The sequence below is a fragment of the Mercenaria mercenaria genome, chromosome 12, assembly GCF_021730395.1.
Source record: "Mercenaria mercenaria strain notata chromosome 12, MADL_Memer_1, whole genome shotgun sequence".
NCBI classification, from domain to species: Eukaryota; Metazoa; Mollusca; class Bivalvia; order Venerida; family Veneridae; genus Mercenaria; species Mercenaria mercenaria.
The window spans coordinates 39000056-39012422 of record NC_069372.1 but is presented as its reverse complement, the minus strand read 5'-3'; the positions used below and the strand labels follow the sequence as shown (position 1 = coordinate 39012422).

Genomic DNA, 12367 nt, shown 5'->3' with positions numbered 1-12367 from the left:
TGGTTAGAATAAGATGTCCAAAATAAAGATAACTTACCAACAGCTTTAGCCGACATCAAATTCAAACATAAAATGATATGCTTTGAGATGTTTCCGAAGCTCCCTTCACGCATGATCTACAGTAAATGTTACTTTTAACACAAAATCAATTATGAAATTATAAGAGAACAAACATAATACTGTAACGATATGACAGTACGCACAAATTCAACTTAAGGAGGTAGGTTACCTTGTTACAAGGGTAAATTCAAATTAATTGAACCGCAGCATTCTTTTGTATTTCGTGTAATATGAAGTTTTTACTGCTACAATCTCAGTTTCGTTTGTCTCTGTCCCTTCAAGTTAAAAATGTTTATCCAGGTTTGAAGAACTTGACCCTCCAAAGGTATTTCATATTGAAAGAAGAAGGAAAATACGGATATTTAACACTTTTCAGTGTATTTTAGTTTCATCGATATCCGTAGAAGTCTGCATAATTGATAATTTTACTAATATCACTGTCCAAAATAGAAACGGAAAATCTTTTTTTCTGTTTTGGTCCAAAATGTATTTCAGCGGTCAAAATAAAGGCATTTGTATAACAAAACATGACATTTTGTGTAGTCTGTACGAATTTGATCACCAAATGACGTAGGGTTTCATCGGGAATTCCCGATCAAATATTTCGATTCCATGTGTTCCATTTTCAGACGTTATTTATACGGACGTGTTCGCTTAAACTATTCAAGCATCAGCATGTAGGATTTCATCGGGAATTCCCGACCAAATATTTCGATTCCGTGTTTTGCATTTTTCAGACGTTATTCATACGGAAATGTTCACTTAAACTATTCAAGCACCAGCATGTAGGATTTCATCGGGAATTCCCGACCAAATATTTCGATTCCATGTTTTCCATTTTCAAACGTTATTCATAATTGTGGTGTAGTGAACAGCAGCAATTTACTCTGAAATTCAGGAGAAGAAATTAAGTTGCTTGATTTTTAAACAAACAAAGAACGACAAAGTAGGGTGTTACTGTGAGCTTTATTATTGCCTTAAACTAACTACAGCTCAAACTAGTATTACTAATATAACTAATATGCGTAGCGCACCAATATACATATAATGAGAATTCATTAACTATATAATTATTAACCAAATAATTATAGCATAACCAAACCCATGAAACACTGCACATACCGTAATTATTTAAGTAATAATTCATAACAAAGCATGGGGAAAGTATATGAACAAAATTACTTCAATTTACACAACATTATAAAATACACGTGACCCTCCGATAATATACATGTGATGAACAATACAAAGTATCGTTTAATTCACAGAAAAGATGTACAAAAGATAACAGGTAAGGGTAGATTTCTCGTAAACCCAGAACACCCAGAACACCAGAATCACAGCCTCATGGCGTAGGCCCACAAAAGAGAAGCTATAACGAAAAATTAATCCTAACGGATAATGCCAATTAAGGGAGGATAAGGAGGAATTTTCTACTATCAAATTCCAAGCGCTAACTCGTAAAACATAAATTGGGCTAAAAGGTCAGAAAATCTCAAGGCTCCCTAGAAAAGTCACGTGACAGTCAAGAAGGCGCTGCAAAGGGGTGCCGCTGTCTGATTATCTAAACGAAATTAAGGAACCTAATTCTATGTAAAATTCTATGGACGTGATCCTGAATGTACCATGCATAAACAAAAGAACAGAAACAGAAAAGGCATTTTGCTGAATTTGGCGGCCTAACAGCTTGAATATAGAAGCCGGCATGGCGGCCTTGCATAATCGCGCATGTGTTGTAAGATAATGATTTAGAATATACGATAACTACACAAAACAGAAATATCCTTTCCGCAGCCTTAACGTACTAAAACGTATTAGCGTGTGATGGCCCCTTCACGCTTCCGTAGAAACAACATTTATTACACGAAACTTTTTTGAAAATATTTTTGAATGTTTAGGTCTGCAGCTCTCAAATACGGTTATATCTTATAAAACCGTCACCCTTTCACTTCAGTTTGAAGTAAAACAGAGACATCTTGGTCTGTGCAAATCATTACAGTGCTCTGAAAAAGAAAACAATAAGCAAAACATCAGAAAATCAGTGGTTCTTGACACTTTATTGTGCCCACGTGTCTATGCATTTTTACTCACAATGAATGATACAAAAATTGGTCTAGTTTTTTTTAGCTTTACAGAATTTATGACAAAAAATGTTCAAGTATCAAGCATAAAGCTGGAATGACACTGTACTTGTTGAAATTTTAATCCATCTGCTGAGTATTTGTGAAATGCCTACCTCATTTTGTCTCAATAACTTTGCTGTGGAAAATCTGTCACACACCACTTCCATATACTTGTAAAACTTGAGACATCTTGGGATGTTCAAATCAATACAGTTCTCTGAAAAAAAAAACAATAAGCAAAGCATTAGAAAATCAGTACTTCTTGATAATGCATTCTGCAAAGTAGCCTATGCATTTCTACACAATAATTATGAGACAAAATTTGGTCTAGAAATGTATAACTGAGCATCTCAAAAAGCTTGGCTAGTTCATATGACAATCAACAGTGATAGCCGAAACATGCATTCAGTGCCTCTAAAAAGCTGAAATTATTCCTAATTCAGTCCGTCAAAATGCTTATTTATTCTTCTAGACCACAAAACATTGAACACAGGGTCTAGAGATTCCACCTTGTGGCATGCCATAACGTATTTCAGACGCTATCAATTTATTCGGCTTTGGCTGGTCGCCATTTTTAATTTCGATACAGCTCGAAGAGAAAACCGACCTACCTTTGCATGCAGATTTTGTCTCCTGTAATTGCCATCCCAGTCCATCCTTGGTAGTTTTCGACGGCAGACATTCTGAGATGTAATTTGTCATAAAGATTTTTCAGCTCCCTCCATCTGCAAGCACAAGAAAACGATTTTATTCCACAGAAATACGTTCGCGCGCAAAGCCATTACTCCCGCTCCTTGCTGAACCTAGTTTGACCTCAAGTTTGACCCCACGTGACCCAGGTCACCGCCCAGATTTCGGAAAATACGGTCTAATTTTAGACTTGGGTTTCCAGAAAAAGTTCGGAGATGGTGAACGACAGGGCAATTTCAAATCGATGTTTTGAAGTCAATTCTGATCGCAGAAAGCTGAAAATGGTCTCATTGTAAAGCGGAGACATTTGTCTTTGTGGTATCAAATTGTCAGTTGCGTATCTTGTTTACTTTTTGCAGAATTATCGCCCAAACATGTACCTTTGTTGTCACGGAGCGGCCATTTTGTTGTTTACCGTGGTGTGTCATTCTGAGCTAGAAATTAAGTCTTCCCTAAGATTGTAAATTATGACACAATTATCATAAAACAAGAAAGGGTTTAGCTATAGAATGAGACCAAGAACACGAATTTACATCGAGGATTGAATAAGATATTCACGTCTGAAAATCACTCATTTTCACGCCTATTTGGATGAATTCCGTCACTTTTTTCAGAGTTAAAAATCTGCCAGACAAAATGATTTGGAACAAAATCTTTGCATGCATTTATTAGGCTGGGTAACTGGCTTTCTGATTCTAAAGCAGATATTTTTTAAATCCATGCATTAGAAAACTACGACGGTTGAAAGTTGCAACTTTGCAAATGGCCCCCGGGTTTAAAAACGGTCTGTCATTTCTGGGGCTAAAAATATTTTTTTCCCGGGATTTGTGAAAATTTTTGACAAATTAACACCCGAAACAAAAAAAGGGGTTTTAGCGGGGCCGAATGGACCAAAAACCCATAAATTTTTCTTTGAAAAGTAAATAAGATTTCTTTTCCCAAAACCCATTTAAATTTTCGCGGGGTTTTTTCGCAAAAATTAGAAAAATTTTTTAAAGGGAAAAAAAATACATAAAAACCCAGTTTTTCCCAGCCCCCCAAAAGGGTTTTTCATGCTTTTTTTTTCGTAGTGAACGGGGGCTTTTTTTGTCCTAAAAGAGAAAATTTTTTAAACTCCCACGCGTTTGCAAAATAGAAGCTTCAAAGTTTGCCCAAAAATTGCATCATTTGCTCAAATGACTTTTGCAAAAAAAAGTAAAAATTTAAAGTGTTTATTTCTAAGCAAAGTCCCAAATTTTTAAAATTTTGTGGTATTGCTACCCCCAAAATACATCCCCTTTTCCCTTTTGGGATATTTCCCAAGCCCTTTTAAAATTTTTTCCATAAAGCAAAAAAACCTCAGAGAAGATTTTTTTTACTTTTTTTTTTTTTCAATGCAGTTGTGACTGCCAGGGCAGGGCAGTATGTGTACGCTGTAAATTTGATCAAAAAACGTCTTAGTTTTTTCCCGCAGCCTTTTTGGGTTTTATGTTTTTTATGGTGCAAAAGGTCTTGTAAAACATTTTATCAACAAAGGGACTTTTGTATTTTACAGAATGTTTAAACCCGGTGCTTTTTTGCTATAAGCTGTTTTGCTTCATAAATGTGCACAACGCTTTAGATCAGAATAAAAACCCGTTTTTTGGGCAGAAAAAAAAATGATTTTACAGAAAATAGTTGTTTTATCGACTGAAAAGTTTTTACAAGTACGTTTTTTTCCTTTTGGTCCTTTTTCAAATAAAAGATTTTGCTGCACTTGATAGGGCTTTGAAGTGTACATTCATTGAATGGGCTGTTTTGGGCAAAAAAGTTTCACGTGTGGAAAATCTTGTAAAATCTAGGGTTTTTCTTGTAAAACATAAAGAAGCGTTTGGGGGTTTGCATTGGGGTGTTACAAAAACAGATACAAAAATTTTCTATCTGAAATTTAAAAGTTTTTAAAAATAATGATATTGAGGAAAGGAAGATTCACTGTTTTTTCAGTACACAGTTGTTTCATCCCAAAGGGGACCGCTGCCGTTATTTTGAGAACTTTAACAGGGAAAATTTCCCGGTTTTATTGCTCAGATCTAACCCGTTTTATTGAAATAAAAAAACAAAAAAAATTTTTGAAGAACAGTATGAGAATTTATTTAATGAAAATGTTTACATGTTTCTTTGTTAAATTTTTTAGTAAAAAAAAATTTATTTTTTCTCCAATTTCCCTTTCAAGTGGTGGGCTAATTTAAAAAATTTAAAAAGTTTAGTGACCCCTTTTTGCTCCCCCATCATTTTGGGTTCGTCCCGATGTTACAAGTTTTAATCCGAAATTTGGGGTCCAAATTTTGCTCACACCACTCGAGTTCTATATCCGAATGGTAAGTTTCTCATGTATTTTCAAAACTTTTCTTCCCCCCGGGTTGGGGGGGAAAAATTCATATCCCAAATCTGTCCCTTTTTTTTTGTTATGTCCTGTACTTTTAGTACAGACATTCTTTGCAGTCAGAAAATCACGTTTAAAGCGCACTCTCTTTAAACAAATATTTTAGTTGGTATGTTTGAGAAGTCCAAATTCAACTTGTCCTGTTCTTGTTTTAGGGGTGGGGAAAAATTCCCTCCAAGTTTTACCCAAAAATTCCCAAGGGTAGTCTACTAATATTTGCTTCGTTAAACGAACCCTTTTGTTTTTGGGCGGACACGCCTTTGCTCCGTACGTACTTAAAAAAATTCGAATTGTGTTTTAATTTCCCCCGGGGCTATTTTCCATCTTTTTTATCTATGGTAAGATGCCATCCCTTTACACCTTTGTAAAGTGCAAAATGTTATATAAATTTTAAATTTTGTCTCAAACATCCCTCGGCATGCCATTTTTTTTCCCCCTTTTTAAAACAGTGGGGCACCGCCTTTCCAAAAAAAATTTCATTGGGAGCAAAAAATTTATGTTCACTAACCCGCTTTTGACACATGGGTTCATTGTATTTTTGTGGAGGACTTGTCTTGACTCTGCTGCATCATAGTTCAAAAAAACTACGTTAGTCGTCAGAACATGCAAGCTTTATGTTTGTTTCCCAAATGCATTTCTGCAGCCTTTTTTTAAAAATTTTTTTTTTCAGCAAAAAGACCTTTTCCTTTCCCTAAAACACCCCCCTTTTTTAAAAGGGGGGGGGGGGTCTTTTTTCAGTCATTTTTTCTTCTTTTCCCGGACAAAAATCACTCTAAAACACCCCACCTTCTACCACAAACATCCTTTGCAATCCAACTTTTTTTCAAATCCCATTTTGGTATACTTATCGTTCACTTTTTTCATGACCAGTCATTTATATGTATTATATTTTCAACACGACGGTAATTCATTTATTTAAATATTTATAACTTTTATTTATAGAAGACAAGTTTGGACAGTTACAAGGATTCCTTCTTTTCTTGAGAAACTCTACAGAACAGACAAATCAGATATATTATGATGATAGCAACAGGACAACAACAAACACAAGTGTGTTTGATATTTTCTTGTCGAATGTCCTAGCAAGATATCTTACAATACAAAGGTCTGGCACACTGACGATATGTGAGGTTGAAGTATTTGAAGGAGGTTTGTATTAAAAAGAAAATATTATAATCGCATATTGTTTTTACTGCAGTATTTTGAAAAAAAAACATATGTCATGTAGAATGCATTTTGAGACAATAACATCAGTGCATTATTTTTTCATCTAATATATACATAATTCTATTAATGTACAACTTGCGTAGTAACCGCTATTGCAAAGAGAAGTAGTGCTGTTGGTAATTTTTATATATTTACCTATAAATAAAGACTAGTAATTGATTTCTTAAGTCCTTCTGATAACCAAAAAATATTTCACTTATTTGAATTTTATAGAAGTTTTGTTGATTTCAATAAAAGAAATGCTGATCTGTGTTCGCAAAAATACAAATGTTTCGGGCACGATTCTGCTTCAGCTGTTTTACTGGCAAAAAAAAATCAACAATGAAGTATCACCTATCAGTATTTTATTGTAGTGTAGGTACTACATTTTGATTGTAACTTTAAATGTCACATGAACAGTTGTAATAATACATGGCAGGAAGGAGTAGTAAAGATGTAATCAATTTGGTATAATATATTACCTACATAGATAGAAACATTTTATATACATGAAACCAAAGGTAAAAACATTAAAACATGAATTATATCATAACTAAAGCATAATATAATAACATCGTTTGTATCGGAGCGAAGTTTAATTTTAAAATTTGACCGTTAATAAATGTCTGTATTTACCTTTTCTGTAGATTGTATGATTGGGACATTTGGAGAGGAATGTTCTAAACAATGTCACTGCGCTGACAACAGAATATGTGACAGATTAACCGGCCAGTGCTCAACACCTGTTTGTAAAATAGGATGGATTGGAACAGCGTGTGACTCAAGTACCTACACATATTATGTTTGAGAATTTAAGGAAATGAACTATAAAGCAACTCTGTTTAGGCAAAAATAAAATCTTTTTAATTCTAATTTTGCATTTAGTTGTCTAGATACACTCAGGTTGATAGGTTACATCATTTTATAAATATATTTCTATTTATATGTCATAAAGTTTTGCAAGCACTTGCTACGTTGCGCCCTTTAAATACTGTCGGGTAATTGGTCACTAATGTTAGCGTTTAGCTTACCATGAAATTATTATATTTACTCTGTCTCGTGTAAAATCTCTTAATGACTCAGCTTGCTTATCCATGTGAGGCACCAGTTGCATTTGGTGTGATAAATAAGTCCATATTATCCGCTCTTACCTTTTCATTTTACTTTGTTTTGTATGAACCATTCCAGTAATGTCGACTCCAAGAGTTGAACATAAGTTGAAAGTATAGTGTCATTTTTTCTTTGAATTTAGCTTTTGCCTTAAAACATCACAATCACATAAGTTGTACCTGTTACAGATATATCGGTTGGACATCTGAAAAATCAGATCCAATCAGTAAATCTGAACGTATTGGTAACTGGGGCAAAGCAAATTCATCATGTATATTGCATCATGTCATCAAAATTGTTATGCCACACTGTGTTTCTTCTACAAATATTTTCAAAATGTTTGACGACATTTCAGATAAATATATTGCATATTTTAAAACAATCAAAGCAGAATATCTATGCAGCTCATAGTCACCAATTAAGTCCAACTATGATTTTGTCAACTACAAATCACTCTTTGGATATTATCTATTAAACATTTTCCCTAAAAATTGTTTCCACCAAATGGTTCCGTGTGAATTACAGGAAATGCAAGAAATTCAGAAATTTAAGGTTACACATGTACAAGAAGAAACAATATCGCACAAAAACATATAATGAGATATCGGGTTGATTTAAAAGTACATTAAAATATTTTATCAGGCATTGCTGTTCGTGACATTGTTTCAACGGCACCGTACTACGTTTAATCATTTTTATAGTAATTGATATAATGATAAAGTGATTACTATAAAAAATCTTTTAACATTGCTTGGTGACAGCACTTATTTTACAGTGAATTAAAATTCAAAGGGTTTTCTACATTAAGCTTGTATGATGGTATACTAAAAATACAACATTACAAAGAAGAAAATATTTTAACCTACACCGAATACGGATAAAATGGAATGATATGTCATTTTGCAAAGATTATACTAAAAGCACAAATCTCGAAGACTATTCGAACAACTTTTGCTTTGAGTCTGATTTAATTTGACTTTTAATATAAACACTAAAGTTTGGTTTTACAGAATGTAAAGTTGATGCTTTCGGTGAAAATTGTCGTGAGAAATGCTACTGTGCTGGCAACACAACTTGCACCATTGATTATGGCATATGTCCAGATAACTGCAGGAAGGGTTACTTTGGAACTCATTGTAATAAAGGTAGAACTAAGAACGATATATGACGATAGGAATTTACATTGTGAAAAAAAGAGGATTGCCAGGCCTTATCTTTTATACAACGCAATTAAGGTATTGGACCCGTAATAGAGTACCTCCTTTTTGAAGAGTATTCAATTCCTACCATAAACCTACTTTGACTGCAATTTTCAGGGGGGCGTAGGTTCAAGCCCCACTAGGACCAAAATGTTTTTTCCACATTTTCCTATTTGCCTGAAAGTTTTTACTTCTTTCAAGACTTATTATGGATGTTTTGTACAAAAGTGGAAATTGTTCTATTATAAGCGATTTCTTGCTGTTCAAAGTGAATTTACCTCTGAATCAGGCGGGGTAGAGTTAGACATCTTTAAAAATACTGAGTTACATGCGGTAAAAGCTCTCTGTTTTGCTTTCATTCTTTAGATTACATACTGTGGAAGAAATACAGGTAGATTTTACTTCTGCCCCAAGGTTATTTTTGAATAAAGTGGGCAAAATTCAAAACAGACCCACAGGATTCGACCTTGATTTTTCAAAGTTGGAGTAAGAATTCTGTCTAACTAAATCTGTTTACTTGAGGCACCCTACAGAAATGATATTTACAGTTTTATTTTGTGTTTTATAATTGTTTAACAATATTTTGATGTTTCTTTTATCATAATTAATGCTGTAATGAATTTTCTGCAAACGTTTTTGGCCATCACATTGAAATTTGTCTCTACTTGAGCTTGAAGAAATACCATAAATTATACAAAATTTACAAAACACGGCACGGTAAAAGTTGTTTAAAATTTGCAACACAGTGCTAAACATGGTCAACTTAAAGAAGATACCAAGCAAATACCATTTTTTAAACATTACTATTAGGGGTCCAATACCATAAGGCCACACCAAATTGATTACTTGGTCAACGGATTTCCCTCTCCATTTTTTTATTCATTGTTTTTGTTTCCACTGTACAGCGACAGAGATTCATAAAATTTAACACTTTTAATCATAATTGTCCATTAAAACACCAAGAGAACATGTTTTAACCTCTGTATTTGTCTCCATAATTGCAACAGAATGCAAAATGGACAGTCGATATTGCAGTTAGATTTTGTAAATAAATCTGGGAATCTGGGAAAGGTTATTAGGAAGAGTTTTCTGGAGTTATTTTCTTCTCAAGATGAAACAACATCTTATTATTTAAAACAGTGTCATCAAATAATAACTGGTGATCAGAATAAAGTTTGGCTTTAAATACACATAAGATTCTATCATCAGAAACTTTTTGTGATTACTCTTCAGCAAGCTTAGAAGGCAGTAAGTATTGTTTATAAACTGCCAATTTTGCTTATTCTCTTAGGCGTACAGAAGACTCCTATCAAATACAGTTTCTTAATATCCTAACATGATTTGTCCATTCTAAAATTTTGATCACATTGCTATCAAAATTAAATTGGATTCGAGTAAATTTTAACTTTTTGTACAGATGGAAAAAATTAAGTTCTCTTTAATACCTTCCCTCAGTCCATGAATCCTTGATGTGCATAAACCACCTTGAGACCGAGCATGGGTAAAAACATTGAAATTGAACAAGTCTGTTGTCTAGTATGTTTGTGCATTTTAGGACAAATATAGTAAGGGCAATGTAACTTCATACATGTGTTTGTATAAAACAATTTGACATTTGTAAAATACATGCTTTTGAGTTTATTAAGGGTTCAAGCATTTGACATCCGCACATCCACCTATTCCAAAAGTTATGTAAAGCCGGAGACATAAAATATTTTGTTTGCTCTGCTTTTTACCCTCATAACTTGTAAGAAATAAAGTATTGTTGACATAACTTTGATTTTTAGGAATGGTATACTAGTATTGCTTCTATCAGCTATGTAAAAAGAATTTTTCGGCGGAAAAGGGGTACGCACATCGAACTTAATTAGGGAAAAATAATCCTACTAGTAAAGAGCTTACAAACTCTCCATCCAAGAAAACATGCATTAAAGGCTAACTTTTTATTATTTTCAAGTATAGTTGAAATACAAGAATATTATGATACTGATGATATTTTTTTTCTGATTTGTTATATAGGTTTCAAAAGATATATTTATCAAAAAAAAATGAACGTGGTAATACATTTATTGTTATGACCTGCAGAATCAAAAGTATGTCTTCCTTATCTGTCAACGTTAAATGTTAACACAAAGAACAACAGAAACTGCAAAATTCATTGAATTTACAAGTGATTAAGGGCCATCAGTGGGTGATGGGTTTTCTGGCATCTGGCGAAATTGTATTAAAAGTTAACAGACACTATAATAGATAGATCATGGGTATCTAATGTACTTGTAAGGTGATTGCAGTGTTTTCCATATATATAATGCTTTCTGTTCTACGAGAGTAACATATTCCTTATTCTTACGTAGTGCGATAAAAGCCCCAGGAGAAACACTATGTTAATGTGGCTAGGACACTGGTTTGCCTAGGACACAAACTTAGCCAACACATTAGTTCTATACACAAGGCATAATAAAGAACCCGGGACTCTATTCGCTAGATGTATGGTTAAATTATCAGATTTTCTTGTATCCTCCTGCTGTCACTTCAGCTTTTGTACATCTCTCATTGCTTGTAAATATTACAATATAGCATGTCCCGACAAACATACAGATAGAAGTGTTGAGTGGCTGCCCTGTAATTTTGAGGAAGTATCATTATACTTCCAATATTTAAGGATGTTGGGTTCTTGTATATATTTTCAAGCCTTTTTGGTATGTTTTGGCAGAGCTTGTTGATTCTTGTGACAAGTTTTATTTCATTTATTTTTCTTCAAATCGTTCCTCTCCCGCTCCAAAAAAAGGTGAAATAATAAAAAAAAAATTTATTTCGCTCGCTCGCTCCTATCATTTTGGGGAAAGTTTCGATGACCAAGAAATTAATTTGGTGTGGCCTAATATGATTTGCTCTCAGGAAAAGTATATTTTAGTAATATGGTTGAAATAAATTTCAAGAGTTATCTTTCTCTTGTCCCTTTTTTGTCTTTTTATTATTTATTTTTCGCCAGCGTACAATATTAATCTGCATTTTTTTCTGATTTGACTGAAACAAAGTTGCTGTAAATTTTTCTTTAAAGAGGAAACTGGTGATAATTTATCACTATAATGACACAAAAAGGGTTGTTTTTTTGTGCAGTTTGCCCAGATGGTGCGTTTGGTTCAAACTGTAAAGATAAATGTTTTTGTGATGGGAACGGAACCTGTTCAAAAGACGACGGAATATGTCCAGGAACATGTGTGACCGGTTACATGGGCGTTCACTGTAATATACCAGTAGGTAAGTACTTTAATGATTATATAATATACTGTTTTAAATAATTGCAAGTGGTAACATTTTATACAGATACATAGTCAACTTCATGTTTTTCAGAAACATTGTCTAAATATGATATATGTCAGATTTCAGACTACAAAAAGAACTATGAAGAACTACTAAGTAATTGTTGTACAACGAGATACTTTCACTGTTTGATGCACGTAATTTCGTGTTGTCTTGATTATTATTGCAGATTTACACCACTCAACAGATCTCTATACAGATTTCATTTTGCACATAGGAGAAAAAACAATACTTAATCATTAAAGCAGCATACA

The 12367-nt window shown here is 33.5% G+C and overlaps 2 long non-coding RNA genes across 2 annotated transcripts; one reads left to right on the top strand and one right to left on the bottom strand.

Annotated features, from left to right (window-relative positions):
• Window positions 1-2028: 2028 nt before the first annotated feature.
• Window positions 2029-3294, bottom strand: LOC128547122 (uncharacterized). The gene is made up of 3 exons (XR_008366327.1): window positions 2795-3294; window positions 2297-2400; window positions 2029-2063 (listed from the first exon to the last, which is right to left on the bottom strand). It is a non-coding gene; the product is annotated as an uncharacterized LOC128547122 (long non-coding RNA).
• Window positions 3295-7130: 3836 nt separating this feature from the next.
• On the top strand, window positions 7131-12044 carry LOC128547175 (uncharacterized). Its single transcript, XR_008366347.1, has 3 exons — window positions 7131-7265; window positions 8601-8735; window positions 11910-12044. It is a non-coding gene; the product is annotated as an uncharacterized LOC128547175 (long non-coding RNA).
• Window positions 12045-12367: the final 323 nt, after the last annotated feature.